This window comes from Miniopterus schreibersii (assembly GCF_964146895.1).
Source record: "Miniopterus schreibersii genome assembly, chromosome: 1".
NCBI classification, from domain to species: domain Eukaryota; kingdom Metazoa; phylum Chordata; class Mammalia; order Chiroptera; family Miniopteridae; genus Miniopterus; species Miniopterus schreibersii.
Genome location: NC_138101.1, coordinates 39,657,944 through 39,674,082, shown reverse-complemented (window position 1 = coordinate 39,674,082; position 16,139 = coordinate 39,657,944). Strand labels below are relative to the sequence as shown.

At 47.8% G+C, this 16,139-nt stretch overlaps 1 pseudogene across 1 annotated transcript; it reads left to right on the top strand.

The window, feature by feature from the left end:
• The first annotated feature begins 6,650 nt into the window (after nt 1-6,650).
• Nucleotides 6,651-13,188, top strand: LOC308563950 (keratin, type I cytoskeletal 18 pseudogene; annotated as a pseudogene). The gene is made up of 3 exons: nt 6,651-6,729; nt 7,525-8,205; nt 11,945-13,188. The product of its transcript is annotated as a keratin, type I cytoskeletal 18 pseudogene (transcript).
• Nucleotides 13,189-16,139: the final 2,951 nt, after the last annotated feature.

Genomic DNA, 16,139 nt, shown 5'->3' with positions numbered 1-16,139 from the left:
GGGACTCGAACCCCGATCGCCTGGATCCCAGGCGAGCCACTGAGCCACGCCCGGCCGGGCTATAAAAGATTTCTAAATCTAATAGTGCAGTAGTGTCCTGAGCCTTACTGGAGCCTGAGGCAAAAGGAAAATTCAGTACTTCCGATCTTGTCTCTATTTAAAAGTTTGATGTTTTGATCATATGGATCTTTTGCATTAACTCAGACTTTTTTAAAATAATACATTAGCTGGGCCGGCGTGGCTCTGCAGTTGAGCATCGACCTGGGATCCAGGAGATCGAGGTTTGATTCCCAGTCGGGGCACATGCCCGGGTTTCAGGTTTGATCCCCAGTCGGGGGCGTGCAGGAGGCAGCCGGTCAGCGACTCTCTCATCACTGATGTTTCTCTCTGTCTCCCTCTCTCTGAAATCAATAAAGACATAGTTTTAAACAATAAAATAAAAAATAAAACATTAAAATATTATTTATCTTAATTTCTGGGGTTTTGGGCACACCCTTCAACTTTGTATCCTGAGGGGGGTCCCAAACCCGAATGGACTCTCTTCCTGTCACTCCGGTGATGAACCCGTTTACCAGCTGCTCTGCTCCTTCCGGCCTCTGCTTCTCAATCTTCACACCTCAGTGTCAGTGTCCTTCAAGGTTCTCTTTAAGTCTCTTCTCCTTTCCCTGCACAGACCACCCAAGCTCTCTCGGGAATCCATATATTCCCTTGATTCTCGAACTGTCTCTTCCCTTCACCTCCCAGCCACACGAGCACCCACACTCTACGGATAACATCATCCTAATTTAACCCCAATTCTTTGCCGTTGTGGGTCAGGCATCTCCTGCTCCCATGATGCCTTTCTGGAGACCAACTTTCCACTTCCAATGAAGCATTTCCTCCTGCAAAATCTAAATCTCTGTACCCGCCAAACCCTCTCCCCACCCCTCATGCCTGCCTCCCACCCCGGGGCACAGGAAGGGAGAGGAAGGAACAGAAAGCCTGCAGGCCCCACTTTACTCCTCCCTCCATTTCATGCTCTCGTTACCCAACTAGGCCGAGATGTCTCCGTTTCACAGCTTCACACACACAGTCCTTTCTCTCGGGCGCATTTCCTTGCTGCTCCTGGAAAACTCCTACTTATCCTTCAGGCTCAGCCGACGCACCCCTGCCAGGCAGACCGTCTCTGACCTTTAGGTTATCCTGGGTACCCCGTTTCGTGCACCTGTGGGACTCCGTGCTTTCTCCTTCGTAGCCCTCATTACGCATCTTTAGAACTACTTGTTCCATTTTCTGTCTTCTCCACTAGACCACAAGCTCCATGGAGGCACAAGCCATGTCCATCTGTCCACAATTATATATCCAGCTCTACCCCAGTGCCCAGGATGCATCAGCCACTCCATAAGTAATTATATAAGGTAACAAGGGCAGGCAGTGAGAATCAAACACCATCCAAACAGAACCTGTGCAGTCAATGAGCAATTGAGCAAACGAGCAAACGACAGCAAATGCAAAGATCACCAAGTCCAGCCACTACCAGGAAGCAGCTAACTAGAAAGTCCCACTTTTTTCTAACCCGGGACCCATCATTTTGCTAAGTAACCAGGACCCCTTGTCCTCATGCTGTTTGTGTAATAGGCAGCGTGTAGTCCATCTATTGGCTTGGGTGACCCAGGGCCACTGCAATCTTGGCAGACGTCACAGGGCCATCTGGCCTTTAGCATCCCTCCTGAAACTCACCCCTGCTCTCCTGTGATCAAAGGCTCTGCCCATTGATCTTTTCCAGAACACAAGGTTTTACTTGTTGTTTACTGGCTACTGCACCTCATCGGAGTTTGGCTTCACATTGCAGTAGGGAAGAGACTCAAGTTTGCAGATCCCAAAAGCTCCCCATGATACTGGGAATCCTACTTAACATAGTTAGGTTCCTAATACCCTTCAGAAAAGATTATGCCGATCAAACAGGATGCTCACATTTTATAAAGTGTTTGAAACCAACACTCACGGTTTTACTGGACAATTTGAAACAAGTCTGATTCCATGGGTTACAAAAAAAAAAATTAAGTTTAGCCTAAAATTTATGGGGTACATATAAAGCAAAAGCCACCAAATTCAAGCTGGAAAATGGAGAACTTGGCTTTGGGGGCTTCACTGAAGACGGCAGGAGAAGGAGGAGACCTTCCTTGTCTTGGCAGAGCTAAGACTGTCCATGAGCTGGACATGTGCACAAAGCATCCAGCTTCTTATAATGCAAAACAGCTAATTTAAAAAACACACACCGAGAATAGAGAACCTCATTAACCTCACTCTGTGTGGCTAATACTCCCCATTAGCATAGGGGGTTTGCCAGAAAACACTCTCAGAGCTCCCCTGACCGTTTATCCTTCCATGTACTAAGAGCTGAGATTCACAGGGCTAATAAACCTCATTAACAAATTAGCATAATCTATACAAATAGTGCAGCCTAAAATGTTATAAAACGGTAGAGCCGAATGTAGACCCTGAGAGTGTTTTTTCTCTGTATCACGGCACGCACGCGCCCATAAACGGGATGCCGGGAACAGATGCACCCTGCTTAGTTCCCGGAGAAGGGTCTTGTACGGGCCACTCCACCCTGCAGAGGCCCCTTACAATACATGTAGGTACCTTCCCAACCCTTTGCCCTGGGAGCTTCCCTCTGCAGCATCAACACGTGAGCCAAGGGCGCTGAGCCACAGCAGGAGGAGGCACCCCGATAATACAGGGCTTGATACCCTGACTGCCTCCCAGGCTGCAAGGACACAAGTCCCTGCGGAAAGGCCACTCCGCTGCGCTGTTCACCGTGTGTCCCACCCCCGGCTTTTCTTGCAGAGCCATGTCCTCATCTCTTCCTCCCAATTAGAAATCCGTAATGGAAATCTGTGCACCACACATTTTAGATCTTTCCCCACAGAGGACAGGGTTCCAGCCCCTGAGATTGTTTTTAAACAGTCTGGCCGACTGTCGGTGCCAACACCAACTGCTGGTTAAACCATCTCATCAGCCAGGATGAGGCCTCTTGTTCTCCTGCTCTTGTGACTTTTTTTTTTAACATTTAAAGTTGCCAACAATTCCAAATGGTGTCCCATCACTGCCCCTCAGTTTGTTTCCACGTGCAGATAGAAACTGCTGTGTCTAGACAAGTTATAATGGGTGCATAATTGACCCGCCGTTATGAGACCTACAAACATATATCCCGACGATGCTTTGAAAGGGAAGTTTTTTTACTCTCAGGCCACCAAAGGAAAAGTGCATCCCCACACTCTCCTGTTGCCTGGATTCATCCTCAGCAGGAGCGATGAGGCAGCGAGTCCCCACCGGCATCACACGGGGAATGCCGGGAGTTTAAATTAGCAAAGCTAGACCGAGGCAGTTCATCAATTCAAAGCAAGGTCAGACATTTGCTTACAGAAACAAAACCAAAAAAGCGTTTCTGTTTCCAGCTGTTTATGATTTAAAGTAAAGACAGGAGAGAAGTTAAAACACAAAGCTGTTTTTTTTCCATACATGACTGTTTGACTTACAATAGGTCAAGCATCGGTGTTCAGGTTGACGGCCAGGGGCAGTTATGAAACACGTATTGATATCTGTAAAAAGAAAAATAACAATTACTGGATGAATCTCAAACAATAGAAAATATTTTATTGAGAGTAGAATACCTCGTGATACCTAAATCTATATAAACATGTCTTCATGCTTCTCTTCTTGCCCCATTTTCAGGATCTGTTCTTGGCATTCTATTTTTAGATTTCTGCACTCTTATTGTTGAGGTAATATGATGTAAAAATTTTTATTAACTGGAAAAATAATAAAAAGCAAAGATTTCTTCTTTGAAAATACGTAGAAAATTTGCCTCAGCAAATCTCTGTAAGAACTCTTATAAGGCAATCTATTTCTTTCTAACCTCTTAACTGCCATTTGAAATATATAAATACAAATATTCATTTTTAAATGTTTGTCCAAATGAAAAAGTCCCTACAAGAAAATATAGGGAAAAAAGATTCCATTGAAATATAAGAATATATAAATTTATTAAAATCCACCAACCAGGAGGATATGAATTCTCTAAGGGAAACTCATACTTTAAGACTGGTTTCAGTATAGAAATTATTGGCATATCATACTTGTTTACAGACTGCCAGTTCCCATTTACATATTTCCATTATCTTCTGTCCCTTAATGAAAAGTGTTCTTATATTTCCTTACTGAGTAGTTCTACATGTAGTCCTTAAGGATTTAAGTTATTGTAAAATGCAGTAAATAATCCACGTGTCTTATCATTACAGACATTATAATATTTGGGACAGTCTTTGCGTAATGCATGCCGTTTGGGAAAACAGGCACAAACGAGTATCAGGAGGCCGGTCCTCACAGAGATATGCAGTATTTCCCAAAGCTCACATCTCTTCGTTTTTCCATCCCTGTGAGAGAAATGGAAGTTTCAGGATGCCCATGGAATTAAAGAGAACTCAGGCTGACCGGGAGAGGTCCCTGAGCCCCTGCTGGCTACGTGAGGGGTTGGGGCTTGACCTGCACGCCCCTCGGTTCCTCAGGACGAGCGCATCACCGTTCAAAGCACTTCCACCCTGAACAGCCACCGGCGCGACGCTGCTCGGGCGCAACACCCCCGGGGGCCCACTTCCCTCTGCGTCTCTGGCTATAAGCAGCGCGGCCACAGTTTCGTCCCAGTGGAGCCATCCTAAACGGCCAATCTCTGAGTAACCCCTAGGAATTATTTGAGAATTGGAAAGAAAAAGCCGCTCCGAAGAGGCCCCCGTTCTACCTTGAGCCTCAGCACTTTTCCCAGCAGCGGACAAGCCTTGTTTCTTTCAACAGCATGTGTGCCTTCGGCTGAGCGGTGCCCTCAAGGAGCAGTTACACAGCCCGGGCTTCATGGGAATGAAAATGGAGTCACTGAAATCGCTCGAGCCATAAAGTTTCCCCCTGCACCTGATGGTCTAGTGCTGCCTTTATCTGCACATACACATGTTTAACTTTCATTTGGAGACGGGTTTAACAAAGAGTTGAATAGGTTCAAGGAGGCCCTGGATAAGTTAAAACATACATATGAAAAGGCCATCTTAAATTTATTTAATGTAGTGAAATTATTGAAGTTACTTTTATAGAATATATTTCAACACAACCTTTATATCCCAATATTGATAATGCTCTTAGAGGATGTCAGGATATTGAATAATTCCCTTGAATTAATACAGGATTCTCAACACATCAAAAAATCCATCTGGCCTTTGAAGCAGGAGGCGGGGCGGGGATCTTCCAGATAAGCTTGAGGTTGTAGGGGCTTTACAGTAACTCCCTTACAGAGAGAGCCAAGGATCTCCGCTCAGGCCCCACTACCCAAGTGGAGGTACCTGCATTCCAGTAAGTGAGAACCACTACTCACAACCAGGGCACACAGCATGCTCACCTCTGCACGACAAGCCTCACGTGAATTACTTTATTTAATTCTCCAAACACTCCTATAAGCTGTCTGTGACTTGAGGTTTAGAGAGTTTTTAGAGGTTTAGAAAAAACTGCCAAGCTCACAGGGCTAGAAGAGAGTGGAGCTGGAGCTCAAGCTCGGGCGGTCTTTCCCCAGAGCCGCGTGCTCCCGCCTCAGCCACAGCCCCTTTGCCGACCTCACACAGCCCTTCGAGCACCTGCAGTCAGCTCAGAACTATCGCTTCTTACTCCTTTCCTATCTTTAAGCTGCCCTTTCAGTTCAGATATCAATTTACTCCCTTCGGCATTGAAGGAAGCCAGACAAGGGAAGAAGGCGTCTAGGATTGAGCCAATAATCAGAATCGGGGTAGTCATTAAATTTTTCTGAAGTACTAAGGCAAAAGTTGGAAGAGTAGGAAAGAAGGGAGCTTCCTTTTCAAAGCAGCTGGTTGATGTGTCAATTGGAAATGGACATAGCGGTTGTTTATCCTCAAATGTGATCTCGATAGCAGTTAAAATAAACAAATTACATCTAATGTAGCAACATAGAAAATATATGAAAAGTAAGTTTGAATAAAGAAAGCAAGTTGGAATATTTATGTACTTAACATTAGTCATTTAATTTCCCCCCCAGTCAGGGCATATATGAGAAGCACCAGCAAAGGCGTAAATAAGCAACAAACTGACCTCTCTCCCTCTCTCTCTCCTCCTCTCTCTAAAAATCCATTCATTTAATTTTTAACCCATAAAATAATATTATGTATAGATATGGATATACACACATAAACAAAATGCATAAAACGCTGATGGAAGGAAAGAAATGTATCTTGGGAATAGTTGTTTCTGGGGGACTCGGGGTTATGGGCTGGGGAGAAGCAGAGGACTTTGCCTACATCTCATCATGTATTCATTTCAAAATGTCTGAAGCAAAGATGGCCAAATGTTCACATTTGTTCAATGTAAGCACTCGTTATATTAGTTTCTATAGATCCCTGAATGTTTGGAATAGTTTATCATCTCAACTGCCAGCCGAGGTGGAAAAAGTCGTGAGAAAGAGGCAATTATGTATTGTGAGGTGTGAAATGCATTTGTGCATAATTTACGCTCTCCTTCTGAGGACAAAGAAAGGAGGCCATGGAAGGAGCCTGGCCGGTCACTGGTAACCGCGAGGGACCTGGGGCAGTCTGGTGGCTGTTCCCTGGGCAGGGGCCATGTGGAAGCCGCGGTTAGGTGAGGCAGTGGGAGGGGAAGGGAGCCGAGAGGGCGGTGCACTGCCGCTGGGGGCTACAGGTAAGTGAAAGGTGTGAAGCCTGAACTGTAACTGGCTGGAAACACAGAGCCTTGTCCACCCGGGCTGGAGCTGAGACTCAGAAACACCCAGGTTAGGGTGCATGAGGAACCCCACCACCCTTCCTCCCTCCTACAGACGCAGAATCTCTTAAGATAAACTGCATTACTCGAGACTGCAGATCCCCCTGGGGAAACCATTAAACCCTGGCCCCAATTCGGTTTCACACATACACAACTATGTCTGATTAATCGGGGGCACCTCAATAACATGGGATGTATGAGACACAACAGAAAATCTACCAAAGAAAGCGAGGTATCTGGTGCAATAACTCAGCAGAGGGACCCAAGCGTTGGAGGGCAGTGAATTTCGCAGCTGAGAGCGGAGCCCAGGGCACCCAGAGCGAGCTTGAGCCCTGTCCTAAGAACCAAGAGCTACCTCACGACTTTGAAATTCTGGGGCACAAACCTTTCCCCCGTTTCCAAAACTAAAGAAAGGAGCATTCCTTTTTTTTTTTTTTTTTATCCTCAAAAACAAAATTGGCCAAGATATTAGCAGGGATGGCAAATGACAAGGTGTTGGCGGCAGCAGAGGCCCAGCCGCCCAGGCTCAAAGGCCGCTGCGCACCAGGGCTCCAACCAGCGCTGCAGGCGGGCGCTCCGGCCGCGGAGAAGCATCGCCCTTCAGCTGGGAGGGCGCCCGGCGGCTGGCCCGCTGCGCTGCGGGCGAAGCACGCCCCCCGGGGCCCTGCCCGCGCTGGAGCCCAGGGCAGGAAGGCGCCCTCTCTCACTTCGCAGAGGTGCCATCGGCTGAGGTGCCCGAGACAAGGGCCGCACCCAGGCAGCGGTGGCAGCGTGGCAGCGTGTGGCAGCGTGTGGCAGCGTGTGGCAGCGTGTGGCAGCATGGCAGTGGTGGCAGCGGTGGCAGCGGTGGCAGTGTGTGGCAGCGTGTGGCAGCGGTGGCAGCGTGTGACAGCGTGTGGCAGCGTGTGACAGCGTGTGGCAGCGTGTGGCAGCGTGGCAGTGGTGGCAGTGGTGGCAGCGGTGGCAGCGGTGGCAGCGTGTGGCAGCGGTGGCAGCGTGTGACAGCGTGTGGCAGGGTGGCAGCGGTGGCAGCGTGTGACAGCGTGTGGCAGCGTGTGGCAGCGTGTGGCAGGGTGGCAGCGGTGGCAGCATGTGGCAGCGTGTGGCAGCGTGGCAGCGTGGCAGCGGTGGCAGCGTGTGGCAGCGTGGCAGCGTGTGGCAGCGTGTGGCAGCGTGTGGCAGCGGTGGCAGCGTGTGGCAGCGTGTGGCAGCGTGGCAGCATGTGGCAGCGTGTGGCAGCGGTGGCAGCGTGTGGCAGGGTGGCAGCGTGTGGCATGCTGGCGCCCGAGGCACCGCGCCAAGCCTTTCCCTGGGGCCTGCAGCGGCAACAGCACAGCTCCGGTGGCAGCCCCGTCCTGGGAGCCCCAGCGCTGGCCCCCAGCCCGGACTCTGCGGGTAAATGAAAAGCTCTGGCGGGGGAACTTCCACAACCACGAGGAGGAAGGGGACCCCTCGAGAACCGTCACGGGGGAGCAGGCAGCCGAGACGTGACTGCCTCGGGGCTCCCGGGGCGGGGAGGCTGCGATGCCCGAGGCGGCGACACTCGCTGCTGTGAAAGACCCGTCGATACTAAGCAGCTGTAAAGAAGAAGGAGCTCGTGCCCTCTGGGACAGTGTGGAGGGACCTGGAGAGCATTATGCTGAGTGAGATAAGCCAGGGAAAGACAAACATCACATGGTCTCGCTTATACGTGGAATCTAAAGAACTTAATAAACTGATGAACAGAATAGATTCAATGACATGGAAGCATGGATGAGACTGACGAAGGTCAGAGGGAGGGAGAAGGGTGGGTGGGTGGAGGGGGAGAGAGTAACCAAAGAGTTTATATGCAGATATGCACAACCCAAGGACACGGACAATGGTGGGGAGAGGGACTGGGGAGGGGGAAGGACGGGGTGGAACGGGTCATTGGGGAGAAAAAGGGACATCTGTAATAGTTTAAACAAAAATTAAAAAAAATTAAAAAGACCCATGTTTATGAAAGATTCATGCTTCAGAGGAAACATCGTGAAATAAAACACGTGAATTAGATGATTCTTCCCAAGGTTTTTGCATCCCCGAGGGCCTAAGATATGGAATCTGCTGAGAGGATTTTTGTTCAAGAAAAGGGAACAGGAAGGACAGGAGGGAGGAAGGAACTGCAGACAATCAGATGCACCCACTTATGAATATGACACGACGACATCTTCTCAATTCCAGTGAGAAACACGTATCCCTGGAGCCCGTGTTCAGTGGGACTTTGTGTAACAGCTCAGATTTGAGCCTGGAGCCTGCTGGGGTAAAGTCGAGGTGGCGGCACGCCTCCAGCGGGAGGGCTAAGCGTGTAAATGCAGGTGAGGCGAGGAGCTGAGCAACGGGGCCAGAGCCGCCTCAGATCTGCAGATGCCCCGACTCACCCTGGCTGGTGGGCTCAGTGCTTAGAGCATCCGCCTGCAGACTGAAGGGTCCTGGGTTCGATTCAGGCCAAGGGCACGTTCCTCAGTTGTAGGCTCCATCCCCGACCCTGGAGGCAACCAATCAGTGTGTCTCTCACATCGATGGTCTTCTCTCTCCCTTCTGCTCTCTCTGAAAAGCAATGGGAAAAATATCTTTGGGTGCGGACTTAAAATTAAAATAAAATAAAATAAAATAATAAAATAAAATAAAATAATACAATAAAATAATAAAATAATGAAATGAAATGAAATGAAATGAAATGAAATGAAAATGCCCCTGACTCATTCCTGAGCACTTAGCATCGCACTGCACAAGCAGCCCTCAACTTACAAAGCATTTGAATATAAGAAAGAACAGACAACATGAATGAGAATGGCAGGGGGTAGAAACACCTGGGATAATCAGGTGAGATGTTAAGACTTGTCCAGCAACATATATGGCCACTTGGAAAGGGACGGCAGTCATCCTCTTACGTGTGCCCAATGTTGAGGAGCACTTTATTTTTTATTTTCATTTTTAAAAAATATATCTTCCTTGATTTCAGAGAGAGGGAGGGAGAGGGAGAGACAGAGACAGAAACATTGATGAGAGTCATTGATCGGCTGCCTCCTGCACGCCCCCTCACCAGGGACCAGGTGTGGGCCCTGACTGGGAATCGAACCCAGTCTCCTGGATCATCGGTGGATGCTCAGCCGCTGAGCCACGCCGACCCGGCTGGGAAGCATTTAGAGGACGGGTCTGTTGAAAGTGCAGGTACCCTTACTCACCCAGCACCTCGCCCCCCTCAGGAATTACGCTGTCTTCCCTGAGCGCTCCCCTCTGGCTTAGAAGTTCCCATCAGATGACTCCTGAGAGGGAGGCAAAGGGAGAGCGCACTGACCCCAGGTGGCCCCGCCCAGCCTCCTGAAGAGGGCACATGGGACACACGCGGGCTGTCTCCACCTTCCTGAATCTTGCTCAGGTATAAATACAGAAGCGTCGCAGCAAAGGACCACATGGGGACCAGGAGAGAAGCACGCAGGCTGCACTCCACTGTCACGGTAACAACTACCTTCGATTCCTGGCAACAGATTCCTTCTGGACCTGCTGTCAGAGAAACCGTGGGATTAGCCAGACTTCTCCCTCTGGGGAGGTCACTACCCGCTCCAGAGGGCTGATCAATACATTAGTCCCCCCAGAGAGGGCTGTTGCTGGCAGCGTACAACAGAGGCAGAAGAACTGCTCACCAGTATTTCCAGGTCGTGGGGGACATAGCCCCAAAGTCCTTACTGATTTCAATGACGACCTCTCCCGCAGGGGAGCCTGTCTCCAGATAGTGACATATGACGACTTGTTGGCAGCCTGGCTCTGTGGAACATGATCACAAGCAAATCACAGCACTTCCTGTTGGTGAAATTCAAATCCCATCATCACAGGACTTGAGGGTTCGATGACACTTGGTGGTCATTCTGACCACAGAATTTTTAATGAGATAGCATACCTGAAATTCAAAGCACGAAAGGACGGCCCCTTCTATAGCTATAGGTGCCCTAAACATTGCAAATGTGTCCCATGTTTCCCCTGCCTCAACCAAATAAGAGGCTTGTAATAGCCCAGCAATTGTCAGACCCCAAATGCCCCCTCCCTCCCCTAGGAGGTATCTCACAAGCAATGATTACATTGCTCCCAGCTACTGAACAACAAACACCCTTTTCCTGCTTTCTTGGCTCCCTAAGTTGACTGCCAAGTCCTCTGAGACTCTCTCCTTTGCCACAGAAGCACCCTGAAGCTGTCAAAGAATAAGCAGTATGTCCCCATTCCACCAATGTAGGGAATAACTTTTAATGCCTTTAGTCTTCTTTTTTTTCTTTTTTTAAAATATATCTTTATTGATTTCAGAGAGAGGAAGGAAGAGGGGGAGAGAGAGAAACATCAATGATGACAGAGTCATTGATCGGCTGCCTCCTGCACACCCCCTACTGGGGATCGAGCCCGCAACCGGGGAATGTGCCCTGACCGGGAATCGAACCTCCATCTCCAGGATCCTAGGTCGATGCTCAACCGCTGAACCACGCCAGCTGGGCCAGTCTTCAATTCTTCAGAGCTGAATGAAGACTACCTCGACCCAACCCCAGGCTGCTTCTATTCCTTTAGGATGAGTTATTGCTCAGAGGCTGCTCAGGCCGCTGTGTAGATAGATGCCTGGAAGCCTTACAAATTTAGGGGAGCCTGAGACACAGACCTCCCAGAATGGCCAAACGTGGGATAAACACAGGTAAGGTGCAAGTTGAGATCCCCCTACTTTATTTACAACCACGGACATCACTCTCTCAAGGAGAATGACTCTTCCCCACAATGGAAGACAAAACTATCATTAAACAAGGGAGAAGACCTTCAAGTGGGGAAGCACAAAGATTCTGCCCATGTCCATATTTATATACCCAAGTGTGCTGAGGAAAACCAGTCAGAAAGCTCACAGCTTAAACGCAACCTCTCTACTAAGAACCAAGGCTTTTCTGTTGTCAGACACACAGAATCAAGGAGATGTCTGACCTTGTCTCTCAGCCACAGTGTCCTCAACTGGGACTATCAAGGGATGCTAACATTTGAGAATCTGATAAGACCTATAGACCTTCCTCCCAGGAAAAGAGACACAAGACTTCCATTCAAAATGTTGCATATAATTTGGGGAGAAGGTTCTAAATCTCCTAAAATCCAGGCCAAGGACCCCTGACCCTGGGCTCCAGGCAGCCTCCCAGCGCCCAGGCCCAGCCGGCCAGCAGCGCAGCCAGCATCTACGCAGGCACAGGGGGCTCAGACGCTAGGCTTTCCATGTCCCACTCCACCAGCATGCAGGGTGGCTGGGAGTCCAGGGACCTGGCTGCGGGAATGGCCAGGGGTCCGGTAGGCATGGGGGCATCCAGAGTGAGAAGGAGACTATGCAATGCCTGAATGACCTCCTGGCCTCCCACCTGGAGAGGCTGAGAAGCCCGGAGGCTGATAATCAGAAACTGAAGAGCAAAATCCAGGCACACCTGTAGAAGAAGGGACCCAGGTCAGAGACGGGGGCATTATCTCAAGACCATTGGGGACCTGAGGGCTCAGATCTTTGCAAGTTCTGAGGACAGTGCCCGCATCGTTGTGCAGATCGGCAGTGCCCAAATTGCTGCCAATGACTTCAGAGTCAAGTATGAGATAAAGCTGGCCATGTGCCAATCTGTGGAGAGTGACATCAGTGGGCTCTGAAAGGTCACTGATGACACCAATATCACTCAGCAGCAGCTGGAGACCGATTGAGGCTCTCAGGAGGAGCTGATCTTCATGAAGAAGAACCACGAGGAGGAAGTAAATGGTCCACACAACCAGATCGCCAAGTCTGGGTTGACTGTGGCGTTGGATGCCCCAAATCTCAGGACCTCAGGAAGACCAGGAAGGCGCAGTATTGATGAGCTGGCTCAGGAGAACTGAGAGGATCTGGACTAGTACTGGTCACAGCAGACTGAGGAGAGCACCGCTGTGGTCACCTCGCAGGCTGCGGAGGTAGGAGCTGCTGAGAGGACACTCACAGAGCTGAGACATAAGGTCCGGTCCTTGGAGATGGACCTGGACTCGATGAGAAATCTAAAGGCCAGTTTGGAGAACAGCCTGAGGGATGAGACATGTTGCACCAAGCAGATGGAACAGCTCAACAGGATCCTGCTGCACCTGGAGTCCGAGCTGGCCCAGACCTGGAAGCAGGGCCGCGCCAGGCCCTGGAGCAGAGGCCCTGCCGAACATCGAGGCCAAGCAGGAGGCTGAGATCGCCACCCACCACTGCCTGCTGGAGAAAGAGGGAGACTTCGGTCTTGGTGACACCCGGGACAACAGCAACTCCAGGCAATCCATCCAAAAGACACCACCCACGGGACTGTAGGTGGCAAAGTGGCATCTGAGGTTAACAACACCAACGTTCTGAGGAGTTGAGGCAGCAGGAGTGGGGCACCCCTTGGGAGGCAGGAGGCCAATAAAAAGTTCACAGATCATTGAAAATAGTAATAATAGGAGATAAAGAAATGTTAACAAAGGTAGAAAGTGGGTGGACAAGTGAAACTGACTTAGCTGAGCAGAGATCAAAGTAGCTGCACAGAAATCATTCAATTCACCACCCAGAGCACACAGGAAAGTAAAAGTGAGAAGTGCCATCAATCAAGTTTTAATCCCTTACACAGGCTCTGCCAAAGCCCAGTAATTAATTTTGCCTTACTTTTCTTTAAGGGGAAGCACTAAGTTATACAAGCTTTATGCCCCACCAACCTTGTATTTGTGCCTCAGTGTGGCTGAAACAGGACGATTAGTTGAAAGTCTTCACTAGAGAAAGTTAGATCTCAAGATACCCTTCCTCGGCCCATACAACCAGGGGCTCCTTGGCTGCAGAAGCTTTACTCACCAAAGACATTAAAGCCGCTGAGCCTCCGCTATAGCAGGGACGAGGGTCCGTACTGAAAGCAAGAGGATTACATGAAAATATGCACATTGAACTGTGGACACCAGGACCCCTCCCTCCATTCGGCTCCAAGAATACCGACAATTTGTTGTTTCTGCAAGAGACCGGAGATTGCGTCTCTGGACAACTACCAGAGGTGGTCTTTCTGAGTCCCTAGATAGCGTGTCCCTGTGCAAGCACTGCACAGTAAGCAACCGAAATACAAGCCTGCAGAGCTCCCAGTCACCTTCTTTGTAGCTCACTTTTAAATACGAATGGACAGTCAAGAATCACCAAACTTTAAGGACCAGCTCCAGCATAAAAGTCAGAGAAAAACAAACAAACAAGACAAAACAAATTCTGAGGAAATACTCTCAATGCAGGGTACAGAATAAAAAACTTTTAACTATAAGTTAGTCAGAGATGAGAGGTTATTACATACAAGCTATCTTAGATTTAACATTTTTTTAAACATTCATAAAACATGAAAGTACACTTAGAAGTTAAATATGATTGCCAAAATTTTGAAAACACTTAATTCATGATTTGGGATATAAAGTTGATGAAATCTCCCAGGAAGTAGAACAAAACAATAGAGAGAAAACTGGGCAGAGTAAAAGTAGGTGTGGTGGGCAAAGCCCAAGGTGGTTCATGATCCCCACCTGGGGCACAGGCCTTCGGACAGGTCCTAGAAAACGCCGCTTTGTTACAGCGTTGGAGCGACGCTGCAGGAGCGTGGTGGGAGCAGAGCTGTGAACACAACAATTTCTCCACTCCCACCAACACCTGTTACTATCTGTCGGCTCCTGCAGGCACTCGGCAGGTATAAAGTATCGCCTCGGGGCATTTTCCTGATGGCTAAATGATACTATGCATTTTTTGTGCTTATTAGCCATTTATATATTTCCTTTGGGGAAATGTCTGTTCGGATGCTTTACCTATTTTCTAAATTGGGTTATTTATCTTTTTATTGTTGAGCTGCAGTTTTGGGGGTTTTTTTCTATGTACTCCAGATACAAGTCCCTTATCAGATATATGATTTGCCAAAACGTTCTCCCATTCTGTGGGCTGTCTTTTCACTTTCTTGACAGAGCCCTTGGAAGCGCAAGTTTTAAATTTTGATGATGTTCAATGCATCTATGTTTTCTTTTGTGGCACCAATTAATTTTTAAGCATCATTCCAACTCTTTCTTGACATGCAACATATCCCCCTTAAGTCTTTCCTAGATTCTAGTGCTTCGTGCTCCCCTCCCACAAACTGCGCAGCTTGGATTGATAATCCCCTCTGGGGCCAACACTACCACTTCCCCCAAGTCTTGAATAGATTTCTAAGCAATTCATTACACTTACTGATTAATATATTTCTCTCTCGCTAAGTAGGTGGAGAGCAACTTGAGGGTAGGGCCCTATTATTTATTCAACTTCGTATTCTTAAATGCAAAGCAAGCAAACAAAAACCCCTGGCCCATAGCAGGTATTCAGGTAATGTCTGATAATTAAATAGAACAAGTTAGTAAGTGTGCACTGCCTGGACATTCAAAGATGGTCCGATGCATTCTGAGAGCCCACGATGTGTTGGATAACTTCCGGAACCCCTTCATGGGACCGTAGCACTCCTATAGCCAAATATTTCCTCATGCCACCTTTTCTACACAGAATACACCCTTTTTTTCTTATGCTTTCTAGAATCTCATCTTTTTTATCAAGGTTTTCCAAATAATGGGATGAAAAGAAGACACATTTTATCTGAACATGCATTTTCCTAAGACTCATGTTTGATTAACATAAATATATTTGTGCTGATTTTTCCAAATAATGTATATTTAGTCACTAGATCTATTTGCAGGATGTCTGTTAATGTACCTAAAACTCCTAATTGTCTATTTTTGTTGGAAGCAGCTAAGGAAGTGCAGTGGGGGAAATAAGAGGCACATCATCCATAGCAAATCTTGCTTTCAAATTCTTAGGCATCATTAAGCAGAATAGGTGATAAAACCATCTGCTACAATGCTCATTTTTTTGTTGTTTACTTTTTTCTCCTACATATCCTATAACCAAATTTTCTCAACCAAAACATTGGTCCTCTTTAACTCAGAAAAAGTACAAAAACATAAGCAAAATAGTTACAGTAAGTAGCTTGTTCATTAGCATAGACAATGAAGAGCTGAGTATATAGCTTATTTTGGTCTTTGTCTACCTAACATAGAGTGTAGTTAGGTAGAAAAAGATAGAAATAGGAATGGGTAGAAAAAGATAGAAACAGAAATTCAAAGTATCAACTCAGAAGTCCTGGACCATTTTTTCATTAACCAACTTTATACACAACCTTCGCACATACCTTATTATATTTATCTTTTTAAAAGTTCATATTTATAAAACATTTTGCAAAAATAAACAACTACTGTCTGGCCAGTGTGGCTTAGTGGTTGAGCACTGCCCCATGAACCAAGAG